Source organism: Vicugna pacos, chromosome 6 (assembly GCF_048564905.1).
Source record: "Vicugna pacos chromosome 6, VicPac4, whole genome shotgun sequence".
NCBI lineage: Eukaryota > Metazoa > Chordata > Mammalia > Artiodactyla > Camelidae > Vicugna > Vicugna pacos.
The window spans coordinates 82774974-82787557 of NC_132992.1; the positions used below are offsets into that span (position 1 = coordinate 82774974).

General features: G+C 50.1%; 1 protein-coding gene and 1 long non-coding RNA gene across 9 annotated transcripts in view; one reads left to right on the forward strand and one right to left on the reverse strand.

The window, feature by feature from the left end:
- The window catches only part of FOXN3 (forkhead box N3), a 364903-nt gene that overhangs the window by 211776 nt on the left and 140543 nt on the right, over positions 1 to 12584 (reverse strand). Inside the window, exon 1 of one of the 6 annotated variants that reach the window (XM_072963565.1) lies at positions 2184 to 2531. The exons of the other annotated variants lie outside the window; for them this stretch is intronic. The gene's annotated coding sequence lies outside the window, so the exon portion shown is untranslated. Of the gene's footprint in view, positions 1 to 2183; positions 2532 to 12584 lie in introns of those variants that run through there. 6 annotated transcript variants of the gene reach the window in all.
- Positions 1627 to 11222, forward strand: LOC107033898 (uncharacterized). 3 transcript variants are annotated; one of them, XR_004190459.2, is made up of 6 exons: positions 1627 to 1986; positions 4389 to 4564; positions 4672 to 5556; positions 5649 to 5801; positions 7391 to 7436; positions 9510 to 11222. It is a non-coding gene; the product is annotated as an uncharacterized lncRNA (long non-coding RNA). The 3 variants fall into 3 exon arrangements; XR_004190455.2 differs by having other exon boundaries at positions 4672 to 5801; XR_012073793.1 differs by lacking the exon at positions 4672 to 5556.

The window sequence follows — 12584 nt, forward strand, 5'->3', positions numbered from 1 at the left end:
CATTCTAAAGCTCGCAATGTCCACGCCTAAAATAACTGCCACTTCAGCTGGAGAAGCTCTAGAATGAGATTCTAGAAAACATAATATGGGCCCTAAACAGCCAGCCAAGGGTGCTGGAAAGCAGCAAGACTCTCCTTCCTCTAAAAGGTGGACAAACAGACTCTGAGAAACAGAAGGCCTGCAGGGTTGCTTCTGGAGCTGCTGTGAGATGCCCAACTCGCAGGAGAGAAACCTTCCCCAAGCACCAACATGCCACGGAGCAGGGCAGTGCAGACACCTCAGGTGCATCCACGGGGAACATCTTTCTGTCAAGTAAGGAGGCTGACCTGAGTAGCACATGACACATTTTAAAAAATAACCTGACACTGCTTTTACCTTCCTTATGAGCAAATCAAAGCGAGACTTGTTTCTCTCAGTTTCCAAGAATCCCATCAAAAAACCTAATTTTCTGATAACCAGGAATATCCCCACAGCCGAGTACAAAAGAGAACAGCCACCCAGCCGCTGAAGTCAACTTTAGCTCCAGATGAAAGTTTTATGTCTCCTCAGCTTCCAAACAGGAAAATTATATCATGGCTGACAGTAAAGTAATTTAATTGCACTGTTGCTATGACAACATGCTGCTCTCTTTCTTTTTAATTTGCTTATTTGTCAGTAGCTTCCCAAAGGAACTAACATGCTATTCTCCATGTTTTCTTTTGTTTTAAACAAACATTGCCAGCAATATCATTTTATCAGGAAAAAAAACAGCACTGTCAAGAAAAGAGGGTTACGGGGGTTCAGCCTCCTTGGATCACTTCTCTGCTTTGTGTGTCTGTAACCCCCATGCTCTCCAACTGTTAAATGCATCCCTAAAAATCCCGCATTTTATAGCAGCGGTGTCAAGAGCTGCTGATCAGTACAGTTCCATTTTAAAAAACAGTTCCCAGAAACCACAGCTGAGGAGTTTTCCGTTATTATACTCTAACTACATAATTCGCCAAATCTTTTTTCCTCTTATTTTAGGGGGGGGGGGAAGAATCCGAATCATGTGAGTCTGCAGTTCAGCAAACATTTTAAATCTGCTGCCAATAAGGTTGCTCCACCAGATACGCAAATAATTATTCACTAGTGACCTCCTTACAACTTTTCGGTTTGCTATTGGTTGTGTTCTCCCCAGAAACACCCTCTTGTTTTTGTTTTTTTCTTTTATTAATGACTTGCTGTGTTTTGCTATCTTTTTTTCTTTTTAACGGAGGAGACGCAGCAGGAAAGCTAGTCTCTTGCCCCACTACCAGAAGGGCTCCAAATAACTGACAAAGACATTACTAGCCCAGCTCTGAGCAGATGTTCACCGTGAACTTTAAAAAGTTGAGAAATTCTCCCCAAGCGGAGCAGGGCAGTTGCTAGTTGGGGGGGGGCGGGTAACCCTCCGCTTCCGCGCGCGCGCACGCACGCACGCGCTCCACTCCCGACTACTGTACTTGTCAAAAACATTTCAAGGGGACCTGCGGGACCGGCGATTGGCTGCGTCCCGCGTCAATCAGTGGCGTTGCCAGGCAACGGGGAAACTGCTCTTCTCCCCGTATACAGGGCAATTGGGAGCTCGCATACCTTCACTGCCGGTCAGATGTCATAAACCTTTTATTGGCCGCACCGCGGCGAGCCTTAAAAACACATCAATAAAAGCCCGCGGTCCCCCAACTTCTTCAGGCCCCAAGGAGGGCTTCAAAGAGGCCCGGGGTGAGGAGGGGAAGGGCCTCGAGAGTCTCGGGAGACGCTCTCTGCCCGTGCCAAGCTTGCACAGTTTGGGGAGGGGGGATCTTTGTTAGGAGCCTGTTTCTCATCGTGGGGTCTCCCTTTGATCGGCCCCTTCGCCCTGGCCCGGAACGGAGGGGATCCTGTCCTCCGCGGACAATACCAACTCTGTTCCTTTAGAGCGTCTTTTCGAAAATCGAGGCACCGGGAAACAGCCCGCACGTCGGGGCAGGAAACTCTTCGGATCGGGTAACTTCCCCGCTCGAGGGCTCTCGTCTCCCCGCCTGGCCAGGCCCCCCACCCCGGGCCCTCCTCCCCAGGAGCTGCGGAGTCCCGGGTCTGCCGGGAGCCGAGAGGTCGCCTCCGGGACTGCCTCGGATAAGTGCCCCCGCCCCGAGTCACCCCAATCCGACTCGAGCGCGGGCAGGAGCGGGGAGCAAACTCACCTGGCCGGAGCGGGGCGCGGGGGCGCAGGGGCGCCGCTGCCCTTCAGCGGGAGCCGACAAACTTTCGCGGACGCCCAGCGGGCATCGCTTGGTGGCCCGGCTAAGGGCGCGCGGGCGCGGCGGGGCGAGCCCGGGGCGGCAGGCGGCGGGGGGCGGCCGCGGGCGCGGGCGGCAGGGGCGCGGGGGTCGCGGCGCGGCATGGGACCTGCGGCGTCCGCCGGGCGCGCCGCGCGTCCTCCCGCCGGCCCCGCCGCTCTCCCCGCCCCGTCCCGCCTCCCGCTCGCCTCCGCCGCGGCGTGTCGGGCCGGGGCGCGCCGAGCGGCGAGAAATTGTTTCCACTGCAAACAAAAAAAGGCGACACATGACCAGGCAGGAGGAGGGGAAGCGCGGGGAGGGAGGGGAGCGGAGGGGAGGGACGGAGCGGAGGGGGCGGAGGGAGCCGGAGAGAGGGAAAACGTGGGCCGGGATGCCGGCGGCCTGGGGCGCGGGGCGCGAACCCGGCGGGGCGGCCCCTGCCCGCGCCCCCAGCGCCATGCTCGGCCCCGCGCCCCGCGCCCGGGCGCTCCCGAGGCGCAGTCAGAGCCGAGACCGGCCTGGGTCGCGTGGACTCGCTTCCTGCGGCCCGGCGGGGCGGGGATGGCCGGCGTGGACCCGGCGACCCGGGGCGGCCGCGACCGTGGGCGGCGGGTCTGGTGCGGCGGGCGGCGCGCGGCCTGTCCTTTGCTGGGGGCTCCGGCCACGCGGGCGAGCGGGCGGGCGCTGCGCCGCTGGCAACGTGTCGCTCGAACGCTCCTACCCCATCCGCATGCCTTACAAGGCTCGAAAGTAAAAATAAAAAGAATTACGATGAGGGCGAGGCTTGCGAGGGGGAGAAGAGATTCCACTTCTCCCCAACTACGGCGTCCTGGCGGGACTCCCGGGGGCTGTCCCCAGCCGTCCTCCAGCGCCCACCTCCGCACTGGGAGAAAAAGCACAAAGACCCCGCAGCCTCCCGCCCAGGTGGCTGCTCCCCTTGTCTGTCTGCCCTGCCGGCGCGTGTCTGCCGGGAGGGAGGGTGGCCATTACAGATTACGAGCAAGAGGCCCGCCCCGAAGGCCAAACCGTGTGGCACACAGTGGGTTGTGCTCAGCGTCCCAGACGGCTTCTAACTCTCCGGTGAAAACAAGCCTCAAGTCCTTCACCCTTAGAGTTCTCAAGAACCCCACCGACAGCTAGCAGGGCCACGCTGCCAGCCACTCGACCACCACTCCAAGTCTTTAGGCACCTCCAAAGATCGGCCACCCGCTGTCACAGCTGCCTTTGGAGACGATGAAAGGGGAGTCCAACCGGACACCCTGGTGGTGACATAAATAAAAGTGTGATTGCACACCACCCCCAGGTAACCGAATCAGCAGGTTCCCCTACGGAAGAGAAGCCCAGGTCGTACTGCCGGCCACCCATGCTCCCCTCCCTCCAACCACCTGAACCAGAGGACAGGCCTGAGCTCTCTGAAAACTGCAGAAAAACCAGCCAGAAGGCCTAGAGTGATCTCCCTCAGAAACCCCTCCAGCTTGTAGGACCTTGTAACCTAGCCAAAGGCAAGAAAAATCCCACAAGGCTTCTGAAATTTTTTAATTTCCCCAAATAAGGAAACCCCATTCAATCTGAGAGTCATCGCCCTTAACAAAGCTCCAAGATGGCGGGTGGTAAGTTTTCAGAAGGGACGCTCACCACAGACATTCTTACTTACCAGTGCTAAGGCAAACCCCACCCACTCGGGAGATGATTCAGAGGTGAAGGCCCGGGGGCAGCCTGAGGTCATCCAGCCCCACCCCTTTAATTACTGAGCCCTGGACTGACCTTCCCCAAGTCATGGAGCAAAAGGTGTGAGGTGAGAGAGACCAACTAGATATCTCAAGTCTCTAGAGCCTGAGATTCTAAAGGTCAGCGCTGGTAGCAAAGCCAGGATGGGAGCTCGGTCTAGGGCAAACACCTCCATCAGCCTATCAGTTGAAGGTGGTGAATCGCTCATCAAAGGAGCCGGGGAACCTTTGTCCAAGCCCTTGCTGCCTTGGAGAGGAAGAAATAGCCCTCTCCCATCCTCCCCTTCCATTGCCAGGTCTCAGCCCTCCCTCTCCCAAGCACACTCACACCCTAGCTAGAAATCTCTACATGAAGTTGAGGTGACAGATATTTCTATCCCTGTCCTTTCCTTCTTCCTCACAGCTCAAAATGAGGGGATGTGAGCACATGGTTATTGCACAAGGACTATGTCAGCCTCAAGACTTTCATGCAGGCTCCTGGCTTCCAGTGTCTGAACCAGCCATCCTAGGTGAACAAAGACTTAAAGACACAGCAAAGCCTTGGATGAGAAGCCCTAAGCAGAGGGTGGATGTGGGGAGGTAAGCTGCCTTTCGGGAGCTCACCTCTCTTTCCCTCTGTGGTTTTTAGTTTCTTCCATTCTCAGAGTTCTTTAACTTCTCTCCCCCCCCCCCCCCCCCGTTACCAGGGCAGCAGGAGATATGAGAACGTAGCAGCCTGTAGAGGAAGTGGTGGAGCAGCCCTGCCTGATGTGGAGAGCAGGGGACATGTGGCTGCCTGGCTGTCAGAAATGGGGGATCTTTCCAGACCTCTGCTGAAAGCTTAGAGGGGCCTCTCCACCTTAGAATTCCACACATCCCTAGCTCTGGGACAGGCTCCCTGACAAAAGGGGGCAGGAGCCAAATTCGCTGAGGAACAGCCACATTCTCAATTCCCTTCCTGAACTTTCAGGAAGTACCCTTGAGCCTTAAACCTTGAGAAGTCTCACAGAAACAAGTGGAACGGTGCAAACCATTGTTTTATAAACCCAGTTCACAGAAGAATCCTATGTGTGCTCTAGAACTCACTGGGCAACACCTGTTTCTGCCTGGGGATGTCACGGGACCATTTCTGCAGCCCCATCTGGGCAGGGGCTGAGAGCACGAAGTATCTGGGAGCGGGAGCCCCCGGGTTCTAGCCTAGTCAGTCCCCAGTCAGTCTGAGACCCCAGGTTCCTCCTCTGTGGAGAGGAGTGCCCCATCCCTCGGTGTTCTGTGCTTTCTTCTCCAGCATACTTCTCTGCCTCTCCCCCATCGCTGGTTATCTGACCAACAGGCTTATTTATGAGTAGTTCCTTACAGCCCGGTGATCCCTCCTGAGGCAGGAACAGCTCGAGGGAGTGAACCAGGGCTGCAGGTGAGAAGGCCTGAGGGACTTCCAAATACAAGGAGGAATCTGAGGCAGGCCTGGCAAGATGGCCTTCTGAACAGGATCCTTCAAACTGACTCCAGTGCAAAAGCTACCCTGAGAGGGAACCTGGGCCAGCCTGGGACAGGCAGCAGAGCTGGGCTGCGTGGAACCAGGGAGTCCTCAGGTCGTTTTCCTCTTCATCCGTCTCTCTCCCCCTGAGACCACCTTGCCTTTCCTACTTCCCTCTACACATCTGTTCCCCTCTCTTCCCTAAAGGCTGGTTTCCTCTGCCCACCTATGACCACACACGGCCGCCAGCGCCAAGTCCAGAAAACTTATGATTTCCAGCACCTACCACCTTCAGACTGCCCCAGCCATCAGTAGCTCAGATTCTCAAGGAGACAGTCTGATGGGCTTGGCCTAATTCAGGTAACTCTTCCCTTCTCCCCATCCCCTCCTACCAGCTGAGGCTGGGGGCATGGTAGAACCATCTGGTACAACAGGACTGGGGAAGAGAAGGGAGATGACTCTGGAAGGAGAATATCTAATAAACATAGGTCCATGTTTGAGCTGTAGAAATGGGGAAGGGGCATTCTAGAACCGAGCATCTCAAATGGGGCTACCCACAAAGCCATACCTAATAGGTCAGGGTCTCCTAGGATGGGTCCCAGGCACATGCATTTTAGGAAAGCACTACAGCACAAACTGCTTTTCCAAGCAGGAGAAATGAAGGGCACGAGTAGGTTTATCCAATATGACTTGACTGTATTAGAAGATGCATTTGTTCATTGAACAGATATTTACTGAGTGCCCGCCAAATAACATGGCACTGTTAGGTGCTAGAGGTGTAGAGTTTTTGTTCCTTAAGGAGCATGTATATTACTGGGTAAGAGTGGAAACATCGTCTCACAAAACTTGAACAGATGCTAAGGTGAGCAGTTGGTGTGCACTAGTCAGAGGGCAAGAGGAACTCGCTGAATATTTTTGAATCCAGGAGTTGCTCTATCAGAAATATGCTTTGAAAAGAAGAATGGCTTGCAACTTGTAGATAAATAAATCCTGGAGCCCTAATACACAGTACGGTAATTAGAGACAACAAAACTGTATTATAAGCATTAAACTTGTTAAGTGACTAGATCTTAATTATTCCCAACACTAGAAGAAGTGATAATTACGTGGCACAATAGTGGTATTAGCTAATGCTACAATGGTGATCATATTTCAGTATAAATGTATCAAATCAATACACTGCACACCTTAAATTTACACAATGTTATATGTCAAATATATTTCAATTTTTTAAAAAAAGAAGAATGGGCTCATGGATCCACCATGAGTTTTGGGAGAGGAAGGAAGGAAATGGAAGGCCCAAAGCAGACAGAACCACTCAGAAAGCACTGCAGTAATCCATACAAAAAGGCATAAAGATTATCTTTTTTAAGTAAGAAAAAAATGTAAAAATATTAAACTAATGTTTCATTTTTAGTGACAGAGTTATGGGGTAATTTTTTTGCCTGCTTCTTTCATACTTGTCTATATTTTCCAAATTGTCTATAACGAGCACCCAACACGTTTATAACGTTCTAATGATAAACGGGGTTCCGTTAGAGCAGTGGTTCTCACACTTGAATATGCATCAGAATGACTTTTAGGGCCTCCGAAAACTCAGCCTACTGGCCCCCACCCCCAGAGTTTCTGATTCAGTAAGTCTGGGCTGGGGCCTGAGAATTCGCATCTCTAACAAGCTCCCAGGTGCTGCTGCAGCTGCTGGTCCAGGGACCACACTTTGGGACCCACTGAATTAGAGAATAGTCAGTGAGACTGGAAAAAATGAATGCACGAGAGGCTTCAAAAGAAGAACCAAGAGGCTCTATTAAATGATTGAATATGAGAAGGAAAGGAGAGATTATGGTCAAAGATAACTCCTTAATCGTGAGTTGACTGTCTCTTTGAGATAACATGTGAGAATTCCACCTGTAATACTAAAATAGTTCCTCACTTCCTTCCCCCCTGTGCAGAAGGAAGAGGACCCAGGACCACAGCCGGTACACCCTCCATCTCTTTGTGAGTTTCAAGGTTTGGTCAAGCATCCTTCGGCTTTCCAGTCATCCCCCTTGGGCTTTTCCTCTTGTGCGTTCCTGGTGTTCACAGGACAGGTTCTGAAGGGTGGAGCCTGGGAAAGGGTTTATTAGAATTTCTCCGGCAGGAACTAGAGCCAGGAGGCTTACTTGAAGAGGGAAGGAGGGCTGTGAAGCGAGGGTAAGTACAGCTGAACTGGTGGAGGGCAGTTCATTAGCTCAGGTGCCCCACCTAAACCCACGTTGCCTGCTGGAGGCAAAATGGAAAATATAGAACCTGTCAACTCCTCTTTGAGCACAAACACAAGTGAGCGCTGATGATCCAGAATCCAGATTTAGTCAATTCATTTAGTCAACAGACATTTATTAAGCATCTAGCTACACTCTGCCCAGTACTGTGTGGAGGGCACTGGGAAGGAACCAGGAGAAATAAAACATGTGGCACTCGCCCTCAGGGATGGTGGAGACTTAGCATTTATGAAGCAACCACAGATACACACACACACAGAGCCCAGTGTCAAGACCAGAGGTGCTGTAGCTTCATGGCCAGTGCAAGAACCTGGGGCCAGGTTCTAACTCTCACTTCACCGAGCTGGGTAACCTTAATCAGGGTACTTCTTTCTCTCTAGCTACTTTCTTCCTCTTAAAAAGAGGAGAAAGAAGAATATAAGCAAGACCCACTTCATAGGGTTGTGATGAAGATTAAATGAATGAATATTTGTAGAACACATATAACAGTGCCCTGGCACTTAGTGCTATGTTTGTTAAGTAAATAAATCAAAAGGAAAATATTGACATATTTGACTGCATAACAACTTAAAATGTGTGTGTAGGACCAAAGGTCATAAGTCAAGTTCAAAGACAAAAACATGAGGAATTATTTGGCATACATATGCAAAAGGGTTGTTATTTTAAATGTATAACTCTTGACAACTCAAGGAGAAAATTATCACCCTAGTGAGAAAGGGGGCATATGCACAAAAGGAGAAACAAAACAATGGCAATCTACCTGTGAAAAGATGCTCAGACTCACTACAAAATCACAGAAATGCCAATTCAAGCAATTGTGATTATCTCATTTCATCTATCAGATTGGCACAGACTTGAAAAGAATAACCACACCAATGCTGGTGTGGGTGTCAGAGGAACTTGACTTGGTACAACTATTTAAGAGGTCCGGTGAATTGAATTAAAACTTAAGGGCAAATGGCCACGGTCTCTAAATGTCCAGCTTCTAGGAATCTATCCTAAGGAGATGCCTTAACAAGACAGTAAACTTCCCCTCCAGACTGCCTGACCCCATGAGAGCATAAGCTCCATGAAACCAGGATTCACGCATGTTTTATTCAGCCCTGTACACGAGCAGTTACCCCAGTGTCCGACGGGCACAGAAGACAATCAGTGTATTGAGTGAATGCACTGAAATATGCGACAATGTTTTCAGGACAGTGTTTGTTGAGACATTGTTCAAAATCGTGGGAACTTGGAGATTGCCAGAATAATAGGCTAGAGGCATGTTGTTAAACTATATGGGCCACAGTCACCCATGTTCCCTTCTATCTGCATTTTCCAGTCATTTTAAGTGAAGCTTTCCCTTTTCTGAATCACTTTCACATTCTCATATACTTGTATGTGTGAAACAATTTGCAAACATTTCAAAAAGTAAGAGTCTGGGGGAAGATGGATATGTTGGCAAAGCTTTTCACCAAACTGCAGCATTCTGTGATCTTTTCAATCAGAAGGGATAAAATGATCCCCTTCTGCAAAGGCTGGTGCTCCAAGCAAACAAGAGAATTGCTGAGTGTAACAAACGTTGCACCCTGCGTAGCGGGGTCTATTCTATTGTCTGCTTGTGGGAAAGCTTTCAGTTTACTAGTTTTGAGTATCAAACATTTTCTTCAAACTCTTATGTAGGTTCAAAGATGAGGGAAAATACTCTTGAATTAAGAATTTGTGAGGGAGGAGGAACATTTACTCTCTGTTTCCAGATGAATCTTCTGTAACAACTTATGCTTCTAAGAGACCAAAGGTGGTTACATCTTTTTTTTTTTTTTTCCAGATCTGATAGAAAATCTGTGCCCAGCTGAGGCACTCTTCCTGGGCAGAACTACTGCTTCCCCTGCCCTGCCAGGGATCCTCCCTGCAGTCAGAAGTTTGTCCTAAAAGAGGCTGCCCCTCTGAGCTCTTGGATTCCATTTACCTACAGTCAGTTCTCATTCCTTGTGGGAGTTGCGTTCTATGAAGTCTCCATAAATACTGAACTAGCAATGCTGAACCACCGCTCCCAGGGGAAGTATCAGGTTAGGTTCCTGCAAGCCACTGGTCACAGCATTTTCATGATCAATTCATCGATCAACTCATCTGATCAATTCGTTACCTCATTTTCTCTGTTTCCACTTAAAGATACCTTATTTAATATATTTTGTTAATTCGTTAACATTGAGCTCATGGCCGACAGCACTGTGACACATGTCTGAAGGAAGCTTATCAAACACAAGAAAGCTGGTCTTTTCTCCGCACACAATCAGTTTCTGGCACGTAGGAACACAAGACAGTGCTTCAGCACTGTGACTGGGTGCCATTTTAAACAGCAAAATCACCAACCAAAAGTACCCCCACAAACGTGACACTAAACAGACAGCAAAAAGGGCACTTGTTTACAGTGTGAGGGCTGAAACAGGCAAAGAGACACTTTGTTCCGTCTCAGCTGGGAATGTGTGTGGGGTGACTCAAATTTGCTGCTACTCTGTGCATGTCCACGAATGACCACGAGGTCCCCACAGTTATTGATTTTGTGATTCCAAATAAATGCTACAAGTAGGAGAATCTGCAAATATGAAACCCATGATTAGTGAAGGTCAGTTGTATGTAACAGTCATCTACATAGCAGCATATTCAGCGCCAGTGAGGGTTCCAGGGCTTTGCAAATACTCACTCTTTCAGCCTCACATTAACCGTGTGAGATAGGTACTATTAGTATGCCCATCTTATAAACCTAAGGCACAGAGAGGTTTAGCCACCTGCCCAAGGTCACACAGCTTGTAAGTGATAGGGCTGGGATTTGAACCCACAGAGTCTGGCTCCAGAGTTTGGAGCCATGTTCCAGGTAAGAACCAAGGGAAGCTTCGGATCAATCCAGAGCATTTGGTTTCATCTTAAAGAACCTCTTAGGGGTCAAGGATGTGAAGAGAGGAAGAATTATGACCAAGAGATGGAAGGGAAAAGGGACTTGGAGTAAAAAGGGACTACTTGCCGAAACAGCAGAAACAATCACCATCAGCAAAGTTCAGCTTCCATGTCATAATCAATATGGTATGGTATACCTTTGTCATCAGAAATAAATCAGCTAGCTACTGAGTGTCAAACAGATCGTACGTGCCTTGAGAGGCAAGCACCCTTCTTCTGCTTCTCCGCTCAGAGCCTGTGGCGTACTGGAAATCAAAAATATCAATCACTTAGCGGGGGTGGGGGTGAATGCTCCTTTTTTATCCCTCTTTCAAAATGGTATCTAATAACTATAGAAATTAATGAAAGAAAAGTAGCATCCTCAACCTCTTCCTCCTCCAGAGTTTTTAAGAGCATTTATTGTTTTCCTCTCTTCAGCAAGTACACAGAGTACCAGTCTCATGGGCTTCGGTGACTGTGTCTGCCAAAGTCTTCACCATGCCAAGAAATAACTTCTCTCATTTTACTTTTTCAGAGGGACGTGAAAGAAAACAATCAATTCTTCTCCCTCACATCGTCTTTTTAAAACAAAGTCAGAGCTCTGCATTCGATGAACTTTCTGGGAAATGTGACATAGACTAAAAATATTACCAACATGTTTCCCCACCGTACAAAGTTCTTTTTCGGAGATTAGCAACTTGCCCAATTTATTACGACAGCCAAACCTGATGTCTCTTCTCCCCTACTGGGCAGTGCAACTCACCAGCACTTTCTGTTTTGAAACCCCTGCGCCTTCCAAAAATGGCATCTCTTGCACCTTAGTATTGTGATTCAGAGGCAAGCAAAACGTGCCCATAAACTGTGAGGCATGAGTACATGTGAGGGATCCTTCTCAGAAGGGGTGGGGGCTGGGAAGGAAGTGGCCAAAGGGATGGCTGTCTCTTTGTGGGTGTGATCAACAGCACCCCATTTCTCTGTACTCAAATACACATGACTCTGACTGGCTCCAAAGAGCTGGCCCCTAAACAACCAGGCGTCCTTTTTAAGTTGGCATTTCTTCTGGAGAGGAATACTGAGCATCTTTCCTCCCATGCCTCACACAGTGCTGGGCCAGCTGTCTAACAATATGGAACCCGGAAGGGGGTGCTGCCCACGTTGGTGATGGCAGCCATCAATGCCTGTTGCTCACAGCTAACGTCAAAGAGACCTCAGCACAGGGGTCCCCGTGGTTGGCTAAGACTCCCCCTGGGCAAGCATCCATGCACCAGAAGTGCAGCGGAGGCCACCCGAGGGCCAAAGTGGGCGTGCCACAGAGCCCTGGCCTTCCGGATGGAGTCTACTCCCAGCGAGTGGACGTCAGAGCTCTCCGGAGTCTGCCCAGGCCAGGTTCAAAGGGAGGGATGAACATCATGATATCCGTTCCAAAGAAACCCCACCTACTATTGGTGCGCCCATGCTTCCCTACCTCCCAACCTCGCGGGCAAGTCTCCAAGGGCATGGTGAGGAGGCAGCTACAACCGTCTGCTTTTGCTTAATGATCTAGACAGGGAAGACGCAGAGATGGCCATTCTCAGTAACACTGGGACCCTTCAGTTGGCTGGGCTCCTGAAAGGTCATCTTGTCGACCCCTTTGTTGGAAAATCGTGCTTCTCTTTGGTCCTGGAAGTCTGGCCTGGCAGATTTGCCGGAGTAAGTTTCTCATCCACTTGCACACCCACACCAGGTTGATGTTCCGGACTATATGCAGACCTACTCCGACACAACCCGTCTTCCTCCAAGCTCCAGGGCCATCCCCTGCCACCCCGTGCGCGAGCCGCTCAGCCGCCCACAAGGACCCCCTAGCTTGCTGCTGTGGAAGGACAAGCCAAGCACAAAAGGGACAATACACAGCAGTTGCTAGGGAAAAAAGCTCACTCCATCCACTTCATTCTCTCTGGCAGACACAGCTGAAAGATTTTTTTTTTAAGCC